We start from the raw sequence: 27,555 nt of genomic DNA, 5'->3' as shown, positions 1-27,555 counted from the left end.
TTCCTTTGTTAGGAGAAGCACAATAAACAAGAACAACAAAAAAGATGGTTATAAGTGGTTGTTCAATAAGACACTCATTACCTAAAACATGAAGTATTATTTTTTCCATAAGTAGTGGGAAAAATAATGCTACATATAACTGGTTTTACTCTAAAAAAAAATGACATGGAAAAGAAAGTACGTGTGTTAGTAATTTCTATCAGAATTAAACTAGTAGTCTAGTCTGAATTTTTAGCAACAAATGTCACAGGAGTTAAGAAAATGAATTCATTCTAAGAATACAAAAGCATAACATAAACTTCAGGACCAAGTTAAAGTTCTGATGGACTGAAGCAGATAATGACAGGGATGTTGCCACCTGAATTTTTCAAAAGAAATGGTTAAGATTTTGGAGTTCCCCGCTTAGCATTAAAGTATATGTGAGATTTTGTCATGGAAATCAAGGAGATAACTTATTAAGACATTATATCCATTTTCAAATCAGAATGTTCTATGATAAAGGAGTTGTTTACAATGGAAGATTTTTAAATGAATATTTTAGATTAACAATGCATATGAAAGACTTGGGCCTGAAAGGAATGCACAAAGATTACTGCATTTCATTATATCTCCTACCAAACAAGCTTGGACCTAAGACAGATTAATATCTTCCATATAGAAGTAAATCCTATTTTATACTGAAAGTACATTTTGTTTATTTTCTAGATTTTCTTCTACCTATTCTCTAGAATCTAATGACAGTCCAAGAGGGCAGTTCCAGATAGTACTAAGGCCCTAAATTTCAAGCAATTTGAGTTATATTTCTCCAAATTTTAGGATAACAAAAAAGCCAGGCATTTTGTGTGTATGTTTTTTTAGAAGAACTAAAAATCAGTAGTTCACAATTTATGTCATAACTCTTCCATTAGCAAACCATAAAAATCTAAACCTCTCTCATGACATGCAAAATGAAGTTAGATTAATTCTAAGATCCTGTACTATTCAGCTTTTCTGTGTAGCAAACAACTCTAAAGTATAAGTGATTTAGAAAAGTTACTTCTCATTCGTGAAACAAGGCTGTAATTTGGTTGTGTTCTGCTTCAAGCTGTGGGTCAACTACGGGCCTATGCTGTGCAAGCTTATCATTCCAAGGCCTGGCTGAAGAAGCCGACCTAACAGGGGCATGCTGTTCTCATTGCAAAGAGCATTTGCAAAAGAGGCTGGCAGAAACCTGCAGTGCCTCCTGTGCTTCTTGCTTGGATGTGGCATATGTTCCATCTGCCCACAGATCACAAACCAAAGCAAGTCTCATGGCCAAGCCCAAAATCAATGGAGTGGGTAAATGTACCCCACATACAGGGAAGGAAGGAGTAAAGGATTATGAATAGGCTGGACGCAGTGGTTCACACCTGTAATCCCAGCACTTTGGGAGGCCAAGGCAGGCGGATCACTTGAGGCCGGGAGTTTGAGACCAGCCTGGCCAACATGGAGAAACCCCATCTCTACTAAAAACACAAAAATTATCCAGGTGTGGTGGTGCATGCCTATAATCCCAGCTACTTGGGTGGCTGAGGCATGAGACTCGCTTGAGCCTGGGAGGTGGAGGTTGCAGTGAGCCGAAAGTGACATACATATGGATTAACTGGGAAGCAAAATACTAAATAATAATCAATCAAAATACATTTATTGATGAGCAAATTCTAAGAGGAACAAACTACAAAAATCAATTATGCCACAGGGAATCTGTCTGTAAAGCACTTGGCATCTAGTTGGAGATATAAGACCCATGCACAAGAAACAAAGAACAATACAGACATTTGTATAAATGTGTGTTGATATATATGTATATAATATCAGTATTGTTTATTTATATTATTTGAAATTATGTAGTTAAGGTATTGAAATAATTCAACAGCATACAGAGTAGTTAAGCAAAGGAAAATGAGTGAAAGCTCTCCAGAGAAGGTAATCCTGGAACTTGACCTTGATGGGGCAAGGGGAAATAAGGAGAAGGAACAAATAAAAGAGACCCTTCTAAGGGAAGAAACACACCACTGCTTTTAGTTTAGATGTGAGGATGGAAAAGCATAATAGAATGAAAAGGGATCCAGGGTTTCATGGTAAAAGACCAGCAGAAATGTTTAATGCATCCTTAACATTACAGAGCTAGTTGAGAAAAGGGTTATTGATTATTGATTATTGATTAGTTATGGTTAATTGGCTTTTTCATTACTAAAGATGTTCTTGCTTTTCAGACTTGATTTTCTGGCTTTTTTTTTTTTGAGACATTGTTTCGCTCTTGTCACCCAGGCTGGGGTGCAGTGGTGTGATCTCGGCTCACTGCAACCTCCCCATCCCGGGTTCAAGCGATTCTCCTGTCTCAACATCCCAAGTAGCTGGGATTACACGTGCACGCCACCACACCCGGCTAATTTTTTGTATTTTTAGTAGAGATGGGGTTTTGCCATATCGGGCAGGCTGGTCTTGAACTCCTGATAGCAGGTGATCCACCTGCCTCAGCTTCCCAAAATGTTGGGATTACAGGCATGAGCCACCGCGCCCGGCGATTTTCTGGATCTTTTATGTAAAAAATAATGCATGAACATAATAGTAATTAAAGAAATGTTTAATAAATCACACCAAGTGTTGCATTTCTTATTAGCCCTGTGGTGCTTTACCTATCAGAGATTTTAATTCTCAGAAAATGTACTCTAGTGAACTGCTCAAAAGTAATATTAAGCATTGAGCATTATTTTTCCTTTGTTTGATATGCAGTATAGATGTTGGCAGTTTAAATTGTTTCTTTCTGTGGAGTTTCTTGGTAATGGCACCCTGCATCCTCATTCCCTGGACATATGGAGAAAAGGAGAGCCAGGAAAGAAGCAGGAGCTGGTGACCATCAGTGTGCCAGCTCCTCTCTTTATACACATGTGCCACATTAATTTATCGCCCAAAACCTCTCGCTAAATTCAGAAAATATTTGCATTTGTTCCATTTTTTTATAGCCATAAGGAAAAAGAGACCTTCCCTTTTTGTTAACTGATTTTAAAAATTATAAAGATCATCAAATTTAACCATTTTAGTACACTCTGGTCAATATGTTTTACACATCAGCATCTGGGGCCATTGATATTACATATTACTATTGTGATTATTTTCACTGAAAATATAGTATACTAGGTGATTTTTAATAATTCAATATTACTTTTCAGGTGACTATATTTTTATAACACAACTTCTAAAATATTAAGTTACTTTAATATGTAACAAATATTAGTATGTAAAATAAAAAATATATAGTGATACGGTAACTACATTTATTACCTGCTACCTGCCAGACATCTTATATGTTTATATATTTGATAGGCACTTTAGAACAATCATATGAGGTGTTGCACATTTGTTCATTATAGCATTGCTTATTAGTGCATGACTGCTATGCTACAAGTACATACACTGAGTGGATGAGTCTGCATCTGGACAAGCATCGAATTCAGCTTAGGAGACATGGGTTATATTGATACACTCACATGTACGATTGTATGTGAGCGAACACACATTGCAATGGCTTCAAGGAACCAGTAAGCGCTACAATTTATATAACCATAGAAATGGCTAGAAGAGTTTTGCTTCCTTTTGTGTCCTTTGTGCACATAACTAGATAACTTGGCAGCAGAAGTTAAAGTCAGTCTTTTTTTTTTTTTTGGTCATCAGATGTGTGTGTGAGTGTGGTAACTATGGCTTGCAATGAATTCTCTACCTGACACGATTTGTCATCAGATGTTTTATGTGGTTCTCATCTTGTAACTTCTTAGTTTAAAAACATTTAGTTATATGTTGTCTCATTAAAGGCATTCAAGAAAGAAGAAAACTGAATTTTTCAGGTTGACTTTATTGTGCAATAAATAAAGTTAACTCCAGTGTTAACTTCAGAATGTTAACAATGCAGAAAGCTAAAAAGGTAACCAAAAAGTATGAGCTCAAGTCTATTCTCAAATCTTAAGTGGATACTGGGAAAAATTCATTAGTTTAATTTTATAGTTCATCCATAAAGAGGTCACATTTTGCTTATTGGCTTCTAGTCCCTAAACTTGGGATATAGAACTACCCAAAGTCACAAAAACAATTACGTGTTCCAAGTTGCATAGAGAATAATTTTTCTTAGATTCATGATAGTGACACATATATAAACAGTTGTTCAAACTAATTGCAGAATTTGAGAATTTTTAGAAATGGAATTAACAGTAGCTATCCCCTTTCTGACAGGGATGAAAGTAGTCCACAGGAATAAACAATTTGCTTAGAATCACAAAAAAAAAGCAATAAAGGTGCAAAAAATTCAAAATTTCTGATTTCATATCCAGTTTTCTGGTCACTGTACATTCTATCTTCCCTTATATTTCTTCTAAAAGCATGTAAGAATAATGGCAAGCTTATATTCTTATATTGTCCTTACTATATGCTAGACTCTCAGCTACTACACATAATAACCTGTGAGGTAAATACTGTTGCTGTCCTAATTGTACAGATACAGAAACTGGGACATCATGAAATAAAGTAACTTGTGCAAGTTCAGGAAGCTGTCGATTATTAGAGCTGAGATTCAAACCCAGAGTCTGGCTCCAAAAATTGGGTCTCTTAACTATTCTGCTATACTGCTTTTCACAAAAATGACACACACTTTTAACAAGTGTGTTTCAGCTAAACACTTAGGGATACTCTTTCTTTTTTTTTTTAATTATACTTTAAGTTCTAGGGTACATGTGCACAACGTTCAGGTTTGTTACATATGTATACATGTGCCATGTTGGTGTGCTGCACCCATTAACTCGTCATTTACATTAGGTATATCTCCTAATGCTATCCCTCTCCCCTCCCCCCACCCCATGACAGGCCAGGGTGTGTGATGTTCCCCTTCCTGTGTCCAAGTGTTCTCATTGTTCAGTTCCCACCTATGAGTGAGAACATGCAGTGTTTGGTTTTTTCTCCTTGCAATAGTTTGCTAAGAATGATGGTTTCCACCTTCATCCATGTCCCTATAAACAACATGAACTCATCCTTTTTTATGGCTGCATAGTATTCCATGGTGTATATGTGCCACATTTTCTTAATCCAGTCTATCATTGATGGACATTTGGGTTGGTTCCAAGTCTTTGGTATTGTGAATAGTGCCACAATAAACATACATGTGCATGTGTCTTTATAGCAGCATGATTTACAATCCTTTGGGTATATACCTAGTAATGGGATGGCTGGGTCAAACGGTATTTCTAGTTCTAGATCCTTGAGGAATCACCACACTGTCTTCCACAATGGTTGAACTAGTTTACAGTCCCACCAACAGTGTAAAAGTGTTCCTATTTCTCCACATCCTCTCCAGTACCTGTTGTTTCCTGACTTTTGAATGATTGCCATTCTAACTGGTGTGAGATGGTACCTCATTGTGGTTTTGATTTGCATTTCTCTGATGGCCAGTGATGATGAGCATTTTTTCATGTGTCTGTTGGCTGCATAAATGCCTTCTTTTGAGAAGTGTCTGTTCATATCCTTCGCCCACTTGTTGATGGGGTTGTTTCTTTCTTGTAAATTTGTTTGAGTTCTTTGTAGATTATGGATATTAGCCCTTTGTCAGATGAATAGATTGCAAAAATTTTCTCCCATTCTGTAGGTTGCCTGTTCACTCTGATGGTAGTTTCTTTTACTGTGCAGAAGCTCTTTAGTTTAATTAGATCTCATTTGTCAATTTTGGCTTTTGTTGCCATTGTTTTTGGTGTTTTAGACATGAAGTCCTTGCCCATGCCTATGTCCTGAATGGTGTTGCCTAGGTTTTCTTCTAGGGTTTTTATGGTTTTAGGTCTAACATTTAAGTCTTTAATCCATCTTGAATTAATTTTTGTGTAAGGTGTAAGGAAGGGATCCAGTTTCAGCTTTCTACGTATGGCTAGCCAGTTTTCCCAGCACCATTTATTAAATAGGGAATCCTTTCCCCATTTCTCGTTTTTGTCAGGCTTGTCAAAGATCAGATGGTTGTAGAAGTGTGGGATTATTTCTGAGGGCTCTGTTCTGTTCCGTTGGTCTATATCTCTGTTTTGGTACCAGTACCATGCTGTTTTGGTTACTGTAGCCTTGTAGTATAGTTTGAAGTCAGGTAGCGTGATGCCTCCAGCTTTGTTCTTTTTGCTTAAGATTGTCTTGGCAATGTGGGCTCTTTTTTGGTTCCATATGAACTTTAAAGTAGTTTTTTCCAATTCTGTGAATAAGGTCATTGGTAGCTTGATGGGGATGGCATTGAATCTATAAATTACCTTGGGCAGTATGGCCATTTTCACAATATTGATTCTTCCTATCCATGAGCATGGAATGTTCTTCCATTTGTTTGTGTCCTCTTTTATTTCGTTGAGCAGTAGTTTATAGTTCTCCTTGAAGAGGTCCTTCACATCCCTTGTAAGTTGGATTCTTGGGTATTTTATTCTCTTTGAAGCAATTGTGAATGGGAGTTCACTCATGATTTGGCTCTCTGTTTGTCTTTTATTGGTGTATAAGATCTCTTTCTATCTCTCTGTCTCTCCACATGCATGCATGCACACACATAGACACACAAAGAGTAGAATAAATCACAATCCTTGGTACTTCACAATCCTCTCATAATTGGTCCATAAATAGCTACTTCTATTCATTTATTTGATTAGTTTTAAACTCCTTAGTTGTAGTCTTTTTTTCCTATAAACTATTAGAATATTTAATTTAATATTATAACTATTAGAATTTTTTTCCTATTAACTATTAGAATATTTGGTGCTTTATTTTGTATTTTTACTTGTATTCAAAAAGAGAACATTAGATCTTTTTACCTCCCTCTATCTTGATACTTCTTACACTTTACCTCTTGTTTCCTACCTCCTGTTGGAAAGCTCCTGAGCTCCTTGAGTTCACACATGTGTTTGTACATCTCTAGTGCCTACTTTCTTGTTTAGCATGCAGTAAGCATTCAATAATTATTTCATACATGAATAAAAGATCTACTTAACTTTTTGGCTAAAGATCAGCCCATTTACTTACAGCCAGATAAACCTCTGTGCGTTTTGCTTGCTTGATAATTTCTAAAATCTTCCTTTTTATCATAATTATTTTTTCTTTCTTGGTTTCTATAATTTTTCATCCAACCAATAAAAAAGCTAAGAAAAAAATCTAAGAAGAAAAAGAAAACAAACACAGCACCTGCCTACCCTTCTTTCCAACTCCCTGCTGTAATAATTTGTATGCTTTCATTCCCACAAGGAAAGTAAAAAACATTCCTTTAACTTGAAAGCATAATCCTAATCCTTTAGTACCCCAATTGGAATGGGGTGCTTTCAAGCATTCTGTTCACCGTTCAGCAAGGGGGAAAAAGCATCCCCCATTGATTGCCCACTTAGTGGCTCCAGGATTGGTCAACAAATGGCTTAAGCTCTGTATTCAGCTGGTTAAAAGAATCTCTCATAAAGGTACATAAAACCAGAAGTTAAACAGTTAACTGGCTTCCCTTTACAGATGCAAAATATAAACTAGCCCCAAGCTCTGAGAGCAGAAGTGACATTATTGAGGCATATTTGTAAACACTAAGCAATATCAAAGTATACATTAAACTATATAGTATAGACAATATTTGCAGGAAAAATTTTAAGGAAAACGATATCAGTGAAGGGTAGAATAAAACAGGTTACTAGACTTGAGCCGGGAGAATTCAAAAATAAATCAAATTCGGATATGAGAACAGGTGCAGGTAAAATACTCAGGAAAACATGAGAAATTCACATAAATAAAAACAGTCATCGTGTGTTGAAAGGATGATGAGAAGGAACAACTTGACTGGAGATAATATTAGTCGAGGGATTTAGGTAGAGAAACTAAAATTGAATGTGATAGTCTATCAACAGCTGCTAGTTATAAAGCATCTACTATACTAAACACTCGATATGTTTCATATAATGTTTGCCACAACTCTGTGCATTGCATTTCATAAATTTGAGGAAACTGAGCCTCAGTCTTAAATATCTTGCCAAATTCACACAACTAATAACAAACAGATCTAGGACTCAGGTTGAAGCTCGTGTCCTTATTCAGCACCCTCCACCAGCTTTGTGGGGCTCTGAGAAAAGAAATAGCTGTACAGAGGAGGATTTGAGGAGTCTAAGGTCTTAGGTTAGCTTTTAATTGAAGAAGGCCATTTGCAAGTATTCTAGCTAGGAAGCAGTAAGAATACTACAAAAGAATTAGGCAAAAAGATTAGAAAAAAAGATAAGTTTGGAGAAGGGATAGGGAGAACTTGGTGAAAAATCAAAGTGCATAAAATCCAGGAACCTGAACAAGAAAGGCTGTGCAGATTTAAATGGCCACAAACAGCCCCCTCTTTTCTCCTACTTCTTCCAGCTGTCTTATTTCTCCTCCTTGGTCATCTATTACAAGTTTGCATCAGCTGTATTTCATCATTTTTAGAAAGGCAGTGATTATTTATTTTAATTATGATCATTTACTAACCGGTAAATAAATAATTATTTCTAAAAACCATACAACCTACAGATTTCTATTCTGTTGTTGCTCACATCACAGTCACATATTCCTATTGGTATTGTTCTTCTCTCAAACAATACATCAGACATTATTTTTTTAATTTATATATATATGTTTTATTTAATTTTATGTGTGTATATATATACCACTAACATCAGCTGGTTTCATTGTATCCACATTTTCTGTTCCAGATCAAGAAAACAGGATAATTAAGATGGGCAGATAATTAAGAAAGGAGAACATTTGAAGAGTCTCAAAACAAAAGCAAGAAAGAGGACACTGAAGGTTCACTCTCAAAAGGAGACAGGAGTAGGATGCTATAATAATGTATTTATTATATATATTAATACATATATTTTTGCTTTAAAAGGATAACATTTTATCCTATAAGATGTGAAAGGAAATTATTTTCTTTTCCCATATAATACACATTTATTTAGATAAGGGCTAGCCTCTGGAATCCATACAAAGGAATATGCTATTCCTATTTCAGAGCAACCTCCTCTTTAAAACATCTGTTTTAAATTTAGAATTTTTCATTTAAAGAACTTCAATAAACAAGAGAAATGAGTAAGCTTTTGTCTATCATTCTTTTTCAGTTTCCTGAATCCTTGTGGAGCTACTTTTATGACAAATATCCTATGAGTTTTAGCAAGCACCCTGACTGCTACTTCTAGTGAAGAATCCAAATAATTTACATTTATTTTAGAGTTTAGTCTAAATCGATTACAGAATAAGTATAGTTAGTGATATTTCCAGTACGTGAATTTTTCTAAAATATTTATGGGTTCCATATGATTTTAGTTTTATTAGTCTTGCCAAGCTGTAACCAAATTTTAAACAATTATAAACCTTTACTCTTAAGAAGCATATAGCATTCTCACTGCTAAGCACAAACCTAGACATCAAACAGCAACCCCATGTGGTAGATTTTTAAGTGATACAAATTTCCATTCTTCTTGCACTACATCATACAGCATTCGGGGAACACTATATTCAAGATGCAACAGTACCCTTAATGAACAAGCATCTTTATTAGATTTTTCTGGGATAAGTCCTCAGCTACAGGGAAGATAAATGACTAGTGCAAGGTGCAAGGCAGTATTTCAGCTGGATAATAAGCCCATGACGCTGGACCAAGCTGCTTTTCAAGCAGCAAGTCTGATTAGCCTTTTTACAAATAAGATTTGTGCTGTTTCTAGATCTCAGTAAATATTGTTTATTCAAAAACCCGCTGGTTTACAAAAAGCGTAGTTATTTTACTGATATAATCTAGGTGTTACTAAAGGCTTTTTAACACAATATTCCAGAACTTAAAACCACAAATTTGCATTGCACTTGAAAATACAGACACACGCACGCACACACACACACATACTCTCCAGAGTAATTATAAGACTCTCTCGAAAACTCTTTTATTCCCTTATAGTTAAATCACATTTTTAACATTCAAAACACTCATTCTACTCAACAAACATAACCTCAAGACACTTTTTACTGTTTGAAAAATTCAGTCTACTTTTAAAAGGAAAATTTGATGTCATCAAAAATAATCAAAGAACATGCTACTTTTTCATAGGCCCTTAAAATATTGTAAGCACAGTGACATCATGGGAATAAATGTGTGGGCTTACATAATAATTATGTCTATAGAGGAAACAATCATAGATTTTGAGCAATGAGTGAGCCTTTGGCATGCATTTAGATAACTCTCTAATTTTTCAAATGTGAAACCAAGAAGGGAAGCGGGATGTCCTGCCCAGAGTGTAACCCTTGGTTAAACCCATGCCCTGGAGACCACTAGTCCAGGCTCCCAGTCCAGTGTCCCATCCCCTGCCCTGTTCTGCCAGTTCCTTTTGTTTAAAAAAGTCAGTTTTTATCCCTAAAATTTACCAGTAAAATATATGTTTTCACAAACATAGTCATGTCAATATATTACATAAAGGAGCAGGAATATTCATTAGGAAATACTTTCAACAGGGTCACAAACATAACTAGAACATCTGTTTAAAAATTGTCATTACTTCATAGACACAAGAAAATGTAGCACAAAGATGAATAGAGTGCTTTGGATTGTGTTCTCTAACTTATAAAGAAACTATGCTGTAGCCTAAAATAGTAGTTAACATTCATTGAAAACTCACCAGGTGCCAAGTATCACTATAAAGGCCCTAACTATGTTAAATAATTTAATTCTCTACAATAAGCTTGTGAGGTAAATATTATTATTAGCTTTATTTTATAGAAGAGGAAACTAAATCACAGAAATGATTTGAAATTTTCCAAAATCATAAAACTGATAAGTGACAAAGCCAGGCTTTGAACCCATGCTGTCAAAGAAAATACTATCCTGGCTCATATTCCCACAAGTCCAAGAACATGCACCAGTGCTGGAAAAGGATAATAAGGATCTAAATTGTTTTCATGACTGCCAGCATGGCTGCCTTCCTTCATATTAAAATGCTGTTGGGCATTTTAGTTTAAATGAAATGCAGAATATTTTCAGAAACTTAAATGGCATGCCAATAACAAAGGGTCCTCCATTACAGGGAGGGAGAGATCCATCTGAAATTGGAGCTGTCTTGCATCAGCTGACCAGAAGTAAATATACTGAAAATTGAAAGCTATGGGAGGATACTGAAATATTTTCCCTTCCTCTCATCTTCTTTTGCTACAAGTTAGTTTAAGACTCTACTTAATCAAAACTTTAATTCTTCCTTCATGGAAGTTTTAATTCATCATTACATTTTAATTGGTGGAATTCATAATTGCCTCTTATCTATCTCATTTCATAGTTCTTTGAGCAGCTGAAATAAACTAACATCATAATTGGTCAGACTGTCTACTCACATGTTAAACGTTTACTAATATGAAACAGAATCTGATACTTCTAGACATGAATTATTGCTAAGATAAAAATATAAGAATTTTTATATGGAATAAGAGCCGTTATTCCATATAGCCCAGATAAGTCTAACATAAGCTCTAACAATTTCTCTTTGTGAACGTAGTTCTCTGTTTTAATACCAATTTCAACTAGAGAAATATGTACCTCAATGTGTTCATTTACTTTTTTTCATAATAATCCATTCTGCTTCTGTCATTTTATAAAGCTCTTTATTTTTGAAATGTTAGTAACTAATGAAAATGATCAAAATCCAACATGTTTTTATTTTGTATATTACTGCCTAAGGAAACATATTTAAAACTTGCATCTTAATGATATTTTTTTAAACAATATATTTAATAGGAATTTAAAATATGTTTTCAAAATCTACATATTTGTTTATCTGTTGAAAAGAATTAAGAAACTATTACATGCTAAGCACTAGTGATTTATTAATATAATGAAAAAATTTTCAGTCTCTATTCTTATAGATCTTGCACAGGTGAAACATATATTGATTCAAATTTGTTAAAGCACTTTTTTTTCTACTCTTTGTTTAAGGGAGATTTTTTTTTATTGTACTTTAAGTTTTAGGGTACATGTGCACAATGTGCAGGTTTGTTACATATGTATCCATGTGCCATGTTGGTGTGCTGCACCCATTAACTCATCATTTAGCATTAGGTGGATCTCCTAATGCTATCCCTCCCCCTCCCCCGACCCCACCACAGTCCCCAGATTGTGATGTTCCCCTTCCTGTGTCCATGTGTTCTCATTGTTCAATTCCCACCTATGAGTGAGAACATGCAGTTACCAATGTTCCACGAGAATGAGATATGGCATGACAGAAAGGAGCTGGCACACTAAAAAAAATCGTGACATTTCTACTCTGTACGGTTTTTGATCTTTATCCAAAATGGTGGTTTTGATAGCAAAATTTTTGTTCTGATTATTTTTCTCAATTTTCTGTGTATTTTCCATTAATGAACCAAGATCCCTTTAGTACTCCCTAAGAAAACCACCATGGCCCTTTTAGGGAGCCTCTTACATTCTTTGTGCTAATCAGCATGAATTTTACTAGTTTAATTTCCTCTTTTCTGCATGTTTTTAGCAAGTGCAGAAATTTGCCAGACAAATTACTTCTTAACCAGAATGTATTCAGTAAAGTGACCCAAAATCATTCATTAAGGTAGATGAGAAAATAGACTGAGACTCAGAGGCTGTAAATATCAGACCAGCCTGACTCAATTTAGGACAAGGGGAATCATTGAAGGGTTTAGTAAAGCCTAGCCGTAATCAGAAGCATGCTTTTTGATCAGTTTGAAAAAAATATATATGCAATGAAATAAAAGGAATTGACTAGATGAGAGAGTACCAGATAGGAGGCCATGCTGTATCTATAATGTCTCCAACAAGGCAGAGATTTGTGTCTGTTTTATTCAGAGATATATTCCAAAGCACCTGGAAGAAAGCCTAATACATAATAGCTGTTTGATAAATATTAGCTGAGTGAAAAAATTCATGAATGAATGACCCAGGCAAAGTCAAAGGCCTGACCTGGAGTGAAGGCAAAAGAAATGAAAGGGAAGGAAAAATATTGTGAACTTAGTGTTGGGCATCAAATGGACACAGAAATCAAGGGAAAGCGGCGGGGGGGGGCGGGGTGGGCAAAATCATTTTGAAATCCTTAGCCTCACTGGCTGAGAGATCGAGAAGTCATTAACAAAAGAGAAGCCAGAAGAGGAAACTGGTTTGAGAGTGAAAGTGCTAATTTTGGTCTAGGTATGTTGAACTTGGGGCACTAGAGGATGATATACCCATATAAGGAAATGTAGGGAATATGACAAAGAAATGACAAAGTAGGGTGGGAATTTGAAAGAGAGGCTGGAGCGATGGTTATTGACTTGAGGAAACTCTCCATTAAAATAGTAAAAGCCAAAGACAGCCCATGGAAAAGGCATAGAGATAAAAAGAAAAAGGTTGAGGCAAAAATTTGTTTTCAAATGTCTCTTTTTTGCATTCCTATTCTTTCCATTCCACGGTCACAAACCTAATTAAATCTCTTAGCACATCATGTTGCCTGTCTCCTGGATACCTGGGTCATCCCTTTCTCTCCAGACTATTCACATCTAATATATTCTGTGGACCTCACCTCATGACCAGCTTCTATAGAAAATTCAGCTCTTTATTATGTTTCCATATTTTATCTTCCCTGTACCACTGATGTCATATTTTTGTTAATTAATCATTTCTTGTGTTCATACTTGACATTCCAAATATGTTCTAAATTCTTAGCTTGCAAAGAATTACAAAATCTATCTTAACACTTCCTTTTTCATCTTCCATAATAAAGTAGGTGTTCAATGAATTTTTGTTAATAATGTTTGAGGGGGAAAGAAGACAATCCTATCCTCACTGTAACTACTAAGGCAAGCAGCTTACTAGAGATTAGGATTCATGTTTATTCATTCAATCAGTAAATATTTATTGAGCAATTACTTAGTGCTTGAAACTCTTTGATTTACCTAGAGATAAAACAGTGAACAAGACTGGCAAGATTATTGCTTTCCTGAAGCTTACATTTTACTAGAAAGTCAGAGGAAGATGCAGACAATAAATAAGAAAACAAAATAAATGGGATAATTTTATATTGGAAAATTTGCCTTAAAGAAAATATAACTGGGACAGAGAATAAAGATAGATCAGCGTGGGGGTGGGACACAGAAGACTGTCCAAAGGAAGGAACATTTTATTACAATCTCAAATGGAAATTTTGGAGGAAGAATATCCAATGCATAAGAAGCAACAGATGTAAAAGCCATGCATTGGGAACAAGCTGGGAGTGTTTAAGGAAGGACTAGGAGGCCAATGCTGACTCAAAGAGAGGGAACAAACAAGGCAGTCACATAAAAGGAGATTAAAGAGTTAGTTGGGCCCAGATATACAATAGAACCTTGGAAAACATTGTAAAGACTTAAGACTTTGTTCTAATAGCAAAGACAAGCCATTGGAAATTTTTAAAGAAGCATTTATTACCTCTGGCTCTTAAAGTAGAGAACGATATATAGTGAGAAGGAGAGAGTGCAGCAGAGGCAGTGAGCAAGAGTGAATGTAGTAAGAGAAGTTAGGAAGCCAGTGCAGTAATCCAGGAGAGAGAGGGTGATGGCTTAGTCTAGGGTGGTGTAATTGAGATGTGAAAGTGGCAGCTACAGGTCTATCATAGCTGTGAAACTGATAGGACTGGAAACTGTTTGGGTGTGATATGATGGGTGAGGTAAAGAGAGAAATCAGGATAAGCTTATTTTCTGAACAAATAAATGGGTGATGGTATCATTAACTGAGCTGGTCAAGCATGAACCCAAAGTAGGTTAACAAACAAGGGAAATTAATACCTCAGCTTTGGGTTTAGTAAGCTTGAGATTTTTATTAGACGGATTAATCTAAGTTATAACAGATGTATAAATGTGAAATTCAGGAGAAAACAAAAAAATAAAAATTACAATTTGAAAGGTAGAAGGTACTTATGAAAGATTTCTGTGTTCGATGAAGGACTTTGAGCTTGATGATGTTAGAGATTAGTAGTTATTAAGGGATGCTTAAATGATCTGAGAGATACACTGAAGTGGGTGGGAAGAGAATTGAAGCAGAAAAAAATAGGCACCTTTTTATAAAGTTCCTAAATTCTAGGAATGAGTATGGCAAATGACTTCATTACATGCTTTTGACTGTAAGAAAGGAAATCTGAAATCAAATGTTCCTAAGAAATTTATCTCACATAGCAACGTATTTAATGATAGAATGAGCTCCATGATTGCTCAATTCGGAGGTTCAACAGAACAATGTTCTCAAGAACCGAAGTTCTTTTCACCTCTATACCCATCCATCCATGGTGAGTGAGACAAAACTGTCCTCAGGCAGACCCGCCTTGTGACAGAAGTATCCTGACCACAGGGACAGAGATAATATAGTTCCTTGTTCTCATTCAGGGGAAATCTCTCCTCTCAAGCAGAAACAGATTAATATAACTCCGTCTCTTCAGCTTAATTAGTTCATCTTAGGTCATACGTTTACCCAAATCAGTTCATCTTCTTAGGTCACAGGTTTACCACAGACTGAGCAGATCCACACAAGAATATATACTGATGGCTTAGACTGTGTACCTAATGGGATGGAAGAAACGTTGGAAGGTATACTATACTATACCATACCTATACTATAACATTCCCTACAACTACTCTAAAGAAAGGATTGACAGATAATAGAGAATATAAGGAACAAATGAAAAAGAACACCCATAATAAAATAGCTATCATTTATTGCACATTTATTAAGTGCCAGCTACTCTTCTAAAGTTTTTACATGGACTGCTTTAGTCCTTATAACACCCCAGGAGAGCTGCTATTATCATTTCACTTTATAGTCAAGGACACTGACACATAGAGTCAAGTTATAGTTAATAAATGGCTGAGCTAGGATTTGAATCCAGAGAAATCTGAGTTCAGCTGTCATGTCCTTAACCAGTTTGCTCTAGTTAAATGAAAATAGAAAGAGCGATGATACCATAAACTCAGTTGGAAAATTATAAACAGGAACATGAGAAGGGGGATTGTATGGGAAGGAAGAGTATAATATTGGTTTAGCTATGTTGAATTTGTAATGACATCAAGAAGTCTGAAAACTGTGGAACGTATGAGACAGAAGGTTGGGTAAGATGGAGAAGAGAAGTATAGATTTAGGATTTATCAGTAAAAAGTAAAACGAGGAAAAATCAAGAGAAACTGTGTGCAGAGAAAAAGGAACAAAGCCCCCAAGGACTGATATTAGAGGAAAAAAGAGGAAGAGTCTTTAGTAAAGAAATGACTAGAAGCATGCCTTATAAGTAATGACAGCAAACTATGAAATCTGTACATACTCAAGACCTCGAGCAATTTCTGTACAAAGCCATTGTTGAAGGGCTATTTCTTAAATGAGAGAATAAACAGCTGCTATAGACTGCTTCAGCTCATCCTGTGGTTTTCTCTGTAACACAATGGTTCTCCATTTTTAGCCAAGCATCAGGATCACCTGAATGGTCTGTTAAAACACATTTCTAGGCTCCAGCCCCAGAGGTTCTGGTTTAGTAGGCATGTATAATTTTTATTTCTAACAAGTTCCAGGTGATGCTGTGCTGCTGATCTAGATCTAGTCCACATTTTGAGAACCACTCTTGTAATACACGGTCTTTGACTTCTTTGCTCTTATTCTCTCCCTTGCATCTTTTTCTTGCTTCTTTATTCTCTTTTTTTTTACCATGTTTTTTGGATTTCATATGCAAACACATACAATTGCTACTACTCTACATTGTTTTATTTAATTCTTGCAAAACATCACTGAGAGAATGATTATTGTGCCTGTCTTATAGATTATAAAGCAAAGCTTAGCACAAAGGATAAATACTTTAGCACTGAATCAATAAACCTAAATTATACAACAGACTAACATTCTAATTTCTTTTTGAACTAATATTCCCCAATTCCACTTATTTCCTTTCTTCTACTTGATCAACCATGATATCATCTTCAACAACCAAAATCATTTTTTAACGGCTATTTTGACCATATCACATAATTTTTAAAATCGTTCTGTGCTTGTTGTTCCTTTTGCCTGTATAGAATCCTTCTTATTTATCAACTCATTTCTCTAACTTGGCCTAATGTCTCAAACAGTGCTTTGCCTATAGGAAATCAACAACATGATGTTAACTAATGCATTGGGTAGCAGTCTTTCAGACTTTCACCTAAGCCAATATCCTACTTGGCCACTCTCCTTATCCCAGTAAAGTTTCATTTATTTTTTTCTTTTATTAACATAATAATTCTTTGACAATAAAAACTTCGCCTTTTATAGTCATTAAAGCTTGTTTGGTTTTCTTGGACGGTGAAGAAGAACTTACTAAGAAAAGTTTTTTTCACTTAAAGAAGGAAAACAAGTCTCCTGCTATATTCCCAAGGCTATCCTCCTAGTATTTTCTCCCTGCATCACACCATAAAGTCTATAGGTCTCTTGATAACTTAAAATCACAGAACCATGAACTCAAAACTAAGAGTGATAATTTATCATCTGTTTCAAAGCCGTCTTTATCCAGGTCACTGTGAGGAAATGAAGTCTCCGAGAGGAGAGATGAATGGGCCAGAGTCATTCAGGTACAGCCTGACAGAGTTAGAATTACAGAAAATCCCAGACTTCCCTATTACCAGTCTTGTGTAATTCTTTCTGTCGCATACCTTTAAAACTCCAAAATCCTAGTCCATCTCCAAAACATTATGATGTTCAGAATGTGACTAGCTACATAGGTTTTGAATCAGGCACTTTGAAGATAAAAAAAGAAAAACAGAATAGATAAAAAGAATCCTACAAGGTTCTTTCCCCAGCTCACTTTGTATATGCCTTCCCCCACCACCACCTCCCTGACCCAGCTCGCCATCTGCATTCCAAGGCACTAGGGTACTCTTGGTGCCTGCTTCTGTGAGGGCCTTGATTCCTAGGCTCACACTTCCTCTGGTTAACTCCTACTCAATTTCCTATCTCACTTTAAATAGCCTGTCCCTGAGGTGAAATCCAGCTACCTTTATTGCCAACTTCCAATGCCTTTCCACAGACAGAAAGTAGCCCTAAGGATATGTTCCAAAATTCACTGGAAAGTGGGAAAAAAAAATAAGGACAAAATCATCAGATGTTAACTCAATTACCTCAATGAAAAGAACTGTGATTTTTTTCTGAGATTATATCCTTTTTATATTTGGGGAATTATATGTTATTTTATTTATGAAAAAGCATAGATTTTTTTAAAAAATACCTCAACAAAATAAAAATCGAGCAACCTCTATCAATCCTCCAACTTTTTTTCCTGAAATTTGAAAGTCTTGGAATGCATATCCCTTACTCAAAATTACTGTGCAAAGATTCAGTCTAGAAAAAGGGGCACAAAAATGAGAAATGTGCAACCAACTTGCTGTACAAGACCCTCTGCTTTAATTCCTTTCTAAAGCAACCCAGTGCTTGTATAGTGGTGTGTGAAACACAGGAGTTTCTAAGCAAATGCTTTTTAGATTCCTTACACTTAAAAAAGTCCTTTGGGATGTTTTATGCAGAATGCTATGTCCTAGTTTAAATCTAAGAACTCTTTTGACCTTCAGTTCATGCAGAAAAATGTAAAAAATAAATGAGAAAAGTAGCCTGTTCAAAGAAAAGCTTTAAAAAAATTCTTCAAGCAAAGCTTCTCCCTGTTATCATTGATTAAAATAAGAAGGGGAACAAACTGAAAGGTTTAAAAGGAGTTGTCCCTTAAAATATTTTATATACATACTGCAAAAAAATACTCATTCTGAAAACAAAGGCTTCTAGAGTCAGTTTACTGAATGCAAAATGATCAGACTTGTCTTACTCAGATGTGAAGGTGACCTTTTGAGGTCTCAAATAGCCATTGTAACCACCCTGCACAAATTCATTTCTCTGAAAACTGGCTACCTCTAGCACACAGATTCTGCATCACCTCACAAAAGATGGTAGGGAAATCCCTTTAGGAAATATTTAAATAATGAGCCAATTCATACTCCATTCAGAGTTTCTCATATCTTTTGCCAACATTGAAAATCCATCTTATCCCTCACAGCAAACAACCACTTCATGTGTTTCCTACGGGTTAGACTGTTCCATTTCCTTTCCACCAAAGATGACCTTGTGTACAGGACCAGTTTTGTAGGCAGCACAAGAGAGTTATTCTTTCGATAACATAGGATTTAAAATTCAGGACTGCCAAATTTCACAGGAAGAGCTCCAAAAGGATGTGGTCACTTGGTGGAGCATATACTGTACACAGCTGATAGGCTTCACAATGAAACACCTGGTAAAGCGCATCTTTGAATCCTTAAGCTTCCCTTTCTTCTGCATCTTTACACTTTGGAAATCCATGAAGCTGCTGTTAGGCAGAGCATTTAATGGGGACCTTGCATCACCTCAATATTCCCACTTGTATGCCTATTTTGATGCAGTCACACTATGAGCCTAATATGAAAAATAACTTTTAAAAGGCAATGAAAATTTAAGTCAACCTAAAAAGAACATATATGCTGAAACTGGTAGATTCAGCCATGCATTATGCTTAATATGTTTCAAGTTAATATGAACTTGTTTGAAAAGAGATAGAAAAATATATATACAAACTAGCAGTGTTTCATCCCATTTAACGAGTATTTGTTAACCACCTACTAAATGCCAGACACTATGGTAGGCTGTGGAGCTATAGCTTTGAACTATACACAACCCCAGCCTCCAAACCTCTTGCTCTCTAGAAGGAAAGGTGAACAAGTGAATGAGCTATTTTCTGTTTGGTGTGATAGGTGTTTTGGGACCACAGGGAAGCAGTGTAGACCTCAGGTGAAAAGTATCAGGAAAGCTTCCTAGTGGAATTGATACTGGAAAGATTATTTAAAGAACAATTGATGTTGGTTAATGTTATGGGCTAAATTTTGAAGTCCTAACCTCCAGTACCTCAGAATGTTACTATGTTTGAATACAGCGTCTTAAAATGTAATTAAGGTTTAAAAAAGTCACCGGGGCATGCCCTATCTAATATGACTTGTGTCTTTATAAGAAGAGGTTAGAATACAGACATGCACAGAGGGAAGACCACGTGAAGACACAAGGAGAAGACAGCCATCTATAAAGTAAACAAGATATCTCAGAAGAAATCAATGCTGCCAGCACCTTGATCTCAGACTTCAGCTTCCAGCACTGTGAGAAAATGAATACAGTCATGTACCACATAGTGACGTTTTGGTCGATGACAGACTGCATATAAAACAATGGTTCCATAAGATTATAATACTGCATTTTTCTTGTAACTTTTCTATGTTTAGACACACAAATACCTATCATTGTGTTACAATTGCCCATAGTATTCTGTATAGTAACATGCAGTACAGGTTTGAACCCAGGAGCAATAGGCTATATCATATAGCCTAGGTGTGTAGTAGGCTATACGGTCTAGGTTTGTGTAACTACACTCCATAATGTTCATACCATGGCAAAAATCACCTAAAGATACATTTCTCAGAACACATCCTTGTCATTAAGCAACACATGACTATGTCTCTTGTTCAAGCCAACCAGTCCATGGTACTTGGTTATGGCAGCCCTGGCAAATTAATACAGTCGATGAATGACAGTAAATGCTAAAAAAAAGAAAAAAAAAAAGTACCGGAACAAGAGGCACCACTTCGAATGGAGTATTAATCAGGAAGTGGCAGCAAATGAGCCTGGGAAGATACACAAAGGACATGGGGACTCCTTGGCTTCATTGAGAAGGGCCTGAGATGCCTGGCCAGAGTTCAGACTCGATCCTGAGCATGAAGGGATGCCACCAGAGGTTTTTAAGTGAGATTGAATATAAAAAGCTTACATTTTATAAAAGTCACTCTGGCTGCACTGTTGATTGTTAGTTGTCTGAGAGCAAGACTCTTAGAAACTGGGAGACCAGTTAGAAATTTAATCTAGATGAGAGATGATACCAACCTAAAATACAGTGAAAATGGGGGAAAAAAGTTTGGAAAAGTAAATTTGAGTTATAATAAAAGAACAATGTGAGAACAAAGTTGTTAGAACAATCTCTGAGCCTCCTCCACGCTGTCACATTTCCACCCCAGTGCTTAGTCTTCTCATAATAGCCATATTTGTAAGAGAAGGCAAATTCCGTTTTTATTAGTTAATATATTTGGCAACTTCTCCTAAGGCACCTGCCAACTCCAGTGTATCTCAGGCTTTTACTCTTGAACTCTGAAACCTGAGAACGCTAAATTAATTCACACTTCTAAGAAGAACATGGATTGAGGCACATTCTATAATACCTATATTTAAACACTTACCAGCAGTGTACTATTTTGTATGTGTGAAAATTGCCAACACAATACTCACAAACCCTCTTAACTTGCATCTCCAGCCTTGACATTCCTGAAGAAGAATAAACTGCCTTCTAAATATAGTTAGCTAAGAGAAAGGACTAGGAACGGAGGAGCAGAAGAATGAGTGGAAATGGGGGGAAAGAAAAGAGATTTTTACCACCCACTAGTTTGACTGCTTAGTCAATCTCTTTGTCTCAACAACCTACTTTTAGTGCATGAAAGATGTGGTTACTCTCTGAGATGAGAGTATAATCTCTGCTGGAAAATATACATAGTCAGTATGTCTGATTTTCTTAGGAGCTCTATCTTTGGACAAGTAGGAGTTAGCAAGAAGTATATAAAGTCAGTGAGTCTCACACATGGGAAAACTTTATTTGCCATCTACGCAATGTTCAAATATTAGAAGGATTTATTTTATTATCCTTTTCTTCAAAGCACTCCATTTTAAATGTCAGTAAGCTTTTCAACAATAAAGATAGGTTTCAGCAAATTGCCAGTCAAGGTTTTTCTTTTATTTCCTGGGTGTTTCTTAATAAGTGGACTTACTATAGCCCAGATGTCTGTCTGTCTAGTGGCCAGCCTTTTCATATCCACGATCATTTTCTCTCTCTCATCATATTTCCCAACTACCCTTTACTGCATTTAGTTTCTTCTTAAACCATGTGTGACTTTCTATACCAGAAAATTTTTAAGAGAATGTCACTTCATTTTGCTTCCAGTAGAAGCCCATGCACAAAGAGAAATGATAAAACTCTGGCCCCTGCTTTATTCATAAAACACTTTACAGAGTGCATTTAGTAATTCACCATTGTAACCACTGGCACTGAGAGCTTTCAGGGCCGAGTTCTGATGCTGTATTTAGTTCATACTTTGACTGCTCAGCTAAAACTTCCATTTGTATGCATTTATTCTGCTTCACACATTATGTTATCAGTCACTTGCAATATTTCAAAGTCACAGCAGGCTTTTTCTGACACACATTTGTCAGAATGAACTGCCTTGATTGCTATTATTACAGACTACAGTGCCTGAGTAAGGAGAAAAAAAACTTATGTACTACCAGAATATTGAAACTGCCTAGTAAAACAATAGATACAAGAGAATAAAAATAGAATAAATGCATATAAATGGATGCTTTAAAAGGCCAACAAAATGTAGGATTACAAAATAGACATATAGAACTCAAAAACCCATTGGAAAAAAGGATTGGAAAGTTTTTGACAATGATAAGGAGCCGAATGAGAAAATTCCACTGCCCCAATGTCAGTGAATAAGTGAGTATCACATACTTCCTTTCCAGTAACCGGGGATTTAAGTAGACTCTGCTAATGGATGCTGTCACTGAGAGAAATTTTAGCATGAAATCCCCTACTGAACAACAATAAAAACACATGCTTTGACCAAAAATAATAAAAACTATGAGAAACTAATTAGAAATCCAGATCCTTTATCATTCTTGTTAAACTACTGAGCATGTCATCTGAAAGAAGACCTGTGCCCCATTTGGCTGCTCTTTTCTCTACCTTTTGATCTTACCCATACTTCAGAACTGAACACCAGATAAGTACCATAGAAATCCACTTGGGAATCAGGGAACTTCTCTGCCGATAGGGATGGCCCTTCCTTAGAATTCCTCAAATTTCAAGACTTGCATAAAGCATAAGATAAGAAAATTAAATAAGCCATAATAATTAGTTTTCAAACCTCTTACCAAAAGTAAATTAATAAAATACAAAAATCTAAAACATTTTTACTAATGCCACAGATCAGTAGAACAGAAAAATCTAAGCTGTGTTGCTCTTGTCTTTGGGGCAATTATATAACTTTATGAATTTGCTTCACTTCATATGTTTCTCAACACATTTTCCTAAAGTAATATTCAAGAAATTATGCTGGACATGAAATATCTCTAACAGATCCACTGTTTAGAAAATCAGTTTCTTTTTTAAAAAAAAAAGAAAGTTATGATGAAGAGTAATTATCAAAACTGGAAGAAATTATAAAGTAAGAAAACTGTAAAAGCCAAAAGATAGGTCATCTACTTGCTTACTCTATTTCTAGACATAAGATTTAATTCTTTCTAAAGATGTTGTGTTTAATCTGAATGTTATTAAGTCCTCAAATTAAGGCTGACTCTTTTATTTCTGTTTGAATCTTTATAACAAAATATTAAAATTACATTTGGAAAACTTTAGGCAGTTTAAATTGTTCTAAATCCCTCGTTGTCCCACCTACTCATTGTCTTGGAACTTCTTACAAATATTAATGGCTTTTTGATGCATACTGATTCTTTATGTACCATATGACTAATAGCATAACTCTAGATGTACACTCAGAAAAGTCATTATAGTGATATACACACCAATGGGATTCAGAAAGCATTTTTTAATTTAAAAAATACCTTCATTAGCATAGTTTTCAAATTCATAAACAAGTTTTATATTAAAAGCCATACCTTGTTGAATATTAAAATGCTGAGATACTTAAAAGAACTCAAAAGTTATGGAATATATATCATAAAAACATTTTATATATATATAAATGTATCTTCAGTACATCAAAGCAAATTTAAAACATTAACAATTTTATTAAAATATCCATTTTATTTGATAATAATAAAAATAATTCTAGGAGTCAATTATTTTTTCTGAGAAAAAAATAATTGTTTACTGGAGTCAGTAGTCATTCTAGTAAAGTGTTTCTATTTAATGTATTAGAACAGATGAATGTATTTTGTCTAAGTGGGAACTATTTAAATTCATTTTGCATTGAAGAAATAAATATTTTCAACCTTAATTATATTCCACAGTCTATGGGGGCATTGAAAATAATAAGTACCATAAAGTGTGAAGATTGGGGGTCAAGAAAAGCTCTAAAATATATTAGGTAATTTGTTTGTATTAATTAACCTATTTGCTATTTTTGAAAAATTATTGTCAGCTTAGATCTACTACAGATGATTATGTCTGTTACTAAATAAAGTAAATTTAGCCTATTCATCAACATGCAAATACCTACATCAAATAAGACAAATAGGCCGGGCGCGGTGGCTCACGTCTGTAATCCACTGATTACAGTGGGAGGCCGAGGCAGACGGATCACGAGATCAGGAGATCGAGACCATCCTGGCTAACGCGGTGAAACCCTGTCTCTACTAAAAATACAAAAAATTAGCCGGGCGTGGTGGCGGGCACCTGTAGTCCCAGCTACTTGGGAGGCTGAGGCAGGAGAATGGAGTGAACCCGGGAGGTGGAGCTTGCAGTGAGCCAAGATCGCACCACTGCACTCCAGCCTGGGGGACAGAGCAAGACTCTGCCTCAAAAAAAGAAAAAAAAAAAAAAAAAAAGGCAAATAATTCCAGCTGTCATTTCAATTGCATTTTCCATAAGAGGTTCAATTTTTTTCTTGGGACTTTTTAACAGTATCCACAATTTCAGACAAGTTCACATGAGTTTGTTTTTTCAGGTAGTTTTAACAGTGTGATAAGATGGTTTACTGCCCTAGGGGGAAAAGGTGTCAATGTGTTATCAGTTGGTATGTTCTGGGCCTGTGGTATGTATAGAAAGTCTGGCATTTTAGTAACTCTACCTAGGATAATATGCATTGATAACATCTATTTAAGAATAAGAAATTCATTAGCTAGCCCTACCTTCAGATGATATTTTATTCATATTCTTATTTCTTTTCACACAGTATTTCCTTATAAATCTCTGCTTCTAATTCTTAGGTATTTGTATATTGGTAGAAACTCACTTTAATTTATCTTAATAATTATAATACTTTAATATCTTTAGAATATTGTATATCATATGTAATACTTAGGATACTGTACATATTTTAACAAATAAGGAGTGAATACTGAAATTAAACTGTAGATTGACTAAACGACTTTGAACCACTGTTACAGAGCTCTGGAGTTATAGAAGAGCTCTCACCAAATCCTAAAATTTTTCTCTACTTTAAATACTCTATCATGGAACTATTCTATTTGATGGGACATAAATCTTTCTATCATAATGTCATCCTGGGTAAAAACATGCACACATGCACACACATAAAAACATGCAAACAAAAAACCAAGTAATACTACACTCTTTGATTCATACCTGTGCACCAAAGGCTCAAGCGTAGATTTAGGGGAAAAAAAAAAAAAACAAAACAGATCCCTCTACTTCCAGTCACTTCTGCCCCAACTTCAAAGAACTCAGACTCAGACCACTAGTTCTATTTGTTCGTTTCTTTTCTGTGGTTGAGTTCTTACTCAAAATGTTCTACTTAAGCATCTCCTTGGGGGACTGTCTCCAAGCTACATTGAGGACAGAGTCTATAGCTGGATTGCCTAAGGTACAAATTTCTTGTAGAACCCAATACAGCTGCCAATTTACTTTTGAGGGCAATCAAGATGTTCATTAGTAATTGAGTTGAAGCAGAGAGGAACTTCATTTGTACTGAGTCAGTGACCTGGATCGTTTTCAGAATGAGTGTTGAGCTGAAATGGACCATTCATTTCTACTTCCACTGGGATCCTGTTCAAAAAGGTTATTGCTCTTACCTTCTTCCAACAACAGTGATAGGAATTTTCAGAAGCAAATAACAAGGTTTTATGTTTGCCACTTGTATCTTAGGGCAACATTTGTAATAATGGTATTTTTAATCAGTCTTAGAGCATCAAATAAACCCTATCATTTTAGACTGAACTGTTGGACTAATTTCAATGACTTTAGCTGGTAGGTAATTGAAATAGGATGACAGTACATTGGGGTGAATAAGAGGTTTCAAAAATAGACAAAGATAACAATTAAACAGACATATTTGGAGCATCAACAGAAGTTAGTAGAAAATTACAGGAATTTTAGAAATTAATAAAGAGGTCTTATTTAATATTGAAATAATACGATTTAAATAATTTTAATAGCAAAGGCCAATATAAGGCATGCTATCACCAAGCACTATTCTAAGAGCTTTATATACCTCTTGTTACTTGCAACTACCGTGTTTTACAAATTAAAAAAACTGGAGATTACGGAGGTTAAGTGACTTAAGTAGCTTACCCAAGATCACAAGAGCAGTATATAATGGAGTTAGTATTCAAACCCTTATAGTCTGGCTACTGAGTCCGTGCTCTTATCCACTCTACTATTACCAGTCTCAATGACTGGCAAAATAAGCCATCAGCATTATATTGCCTTCAGATTCTGAGTAGTTCTCTAGAGAATGAATGAGTCATAAGGGATGAGGATGCTTGGCTGAATAGTTTTGCCCCCATTATTAGAGGGTAAGAGCAATTTTAGAATTTCACAGTGTTCAATCTCCAGCGAATAGTTTTTATATAGGGAAACTGAACAAAGCAACTGAAAAAAACTATTTTTACTCAAAATTTGTGCAAGAACTTGAGAGCACATGTTAACAAACCTTTGTAATCAGTTAGCAGAGCATGGCCCAGAGTATAAGTTTTTCTCCACACTTCTGGGGAGACTCCAGGGCCCTGGAGCAAGCATTTGAATGGAGGCCTTAATGGACTTAAGGGCAGAGCCAGCCCAATAGCAGCCAGCAGCCCTATCACCAGGAAGACAGTCTAGCGTAGCAATTTAGCAGCAGTGGCAGCAACAGCTAAGTTAAGGAGGCATGTTTACCAGGCTTCCAAGTTTTGAAAGGTCTTAGAATCAGGCAAAAAAAAAAAAAAGTGCCAAAAACTGGAAGTAAAAGGGCCATATGACATCTCAAAGTCCAGAAGTGCGTGTAAAATGTGCACAGGTGATTCCCAGAATTAATTAAAAGGAAATTTACAGAGGCTGGAGGTCTCACACTTATGGGCACATATGGACCAGATGAATACTGCTTGTTTATAAAGCTGTCGTCACACCTGGCTCTGTTGTGGGTATAGGCTGAGAGACACAGATTTTATATTCACCAACGAATTACCAGTATTCTTTCCCATACGTCTTTTGGTTATGTTCGTCATATCATATTCAACTTAAAAAATATAAGTGTTAAAACTCAATTTGACAAATAAAAAGTTCTGAAATTAAAAGAGAAAATTTTAATTTGATAGATGTCAGGTCTTAAGAAGGGATGATGAATGGAAGGTTATATTCCCTTTTTCAGACTTTTTAGATTTTGCATTCTGCCATAAATTTCCCTGCAGTGAATGATTGGCAGACTAGAATAAGACATCAGGAAGAAGAGATATAATGAAGGTTT

At 35.6% G+C, this 27,555-nt stretch overlaps 1 protein-coding gene across 2 annotated transcripts in view; it reads left to right on the top strand.

Moving 5' to 3' along the window:
- GRID2 (glutamate ionotropic receptor delta type subunit 2) overlaps nucleotides 1-27,555 on the top strand; it is a 1,458,882-nt gene that overhangs the window by 1,325,740 nt on the left and 105,587 nt on the right. The gene's annotated exons all lie outside the window — the stretch shown is intronic.

Source organism: Symphalangus syndactylus, chromosome 10 (genome assembly GCF_028878055.3).
Source record: "Symphalangus syndactylus isolate Jambi chromosome 10, NHGRI_mSymSyn1-v2.1_pri, whole genome shotgun sequence".
Taxonomy (NCBI): domain Eukaryota; kingdom Metazoa; phylum Chordata; class Mammalia; order Primates; family Hylobatidae; genus Symphalangus; species Symphalangus syndactylus.
This window is presented reverse-complemented; position numbering and strand designations above follow the sequence as displayed.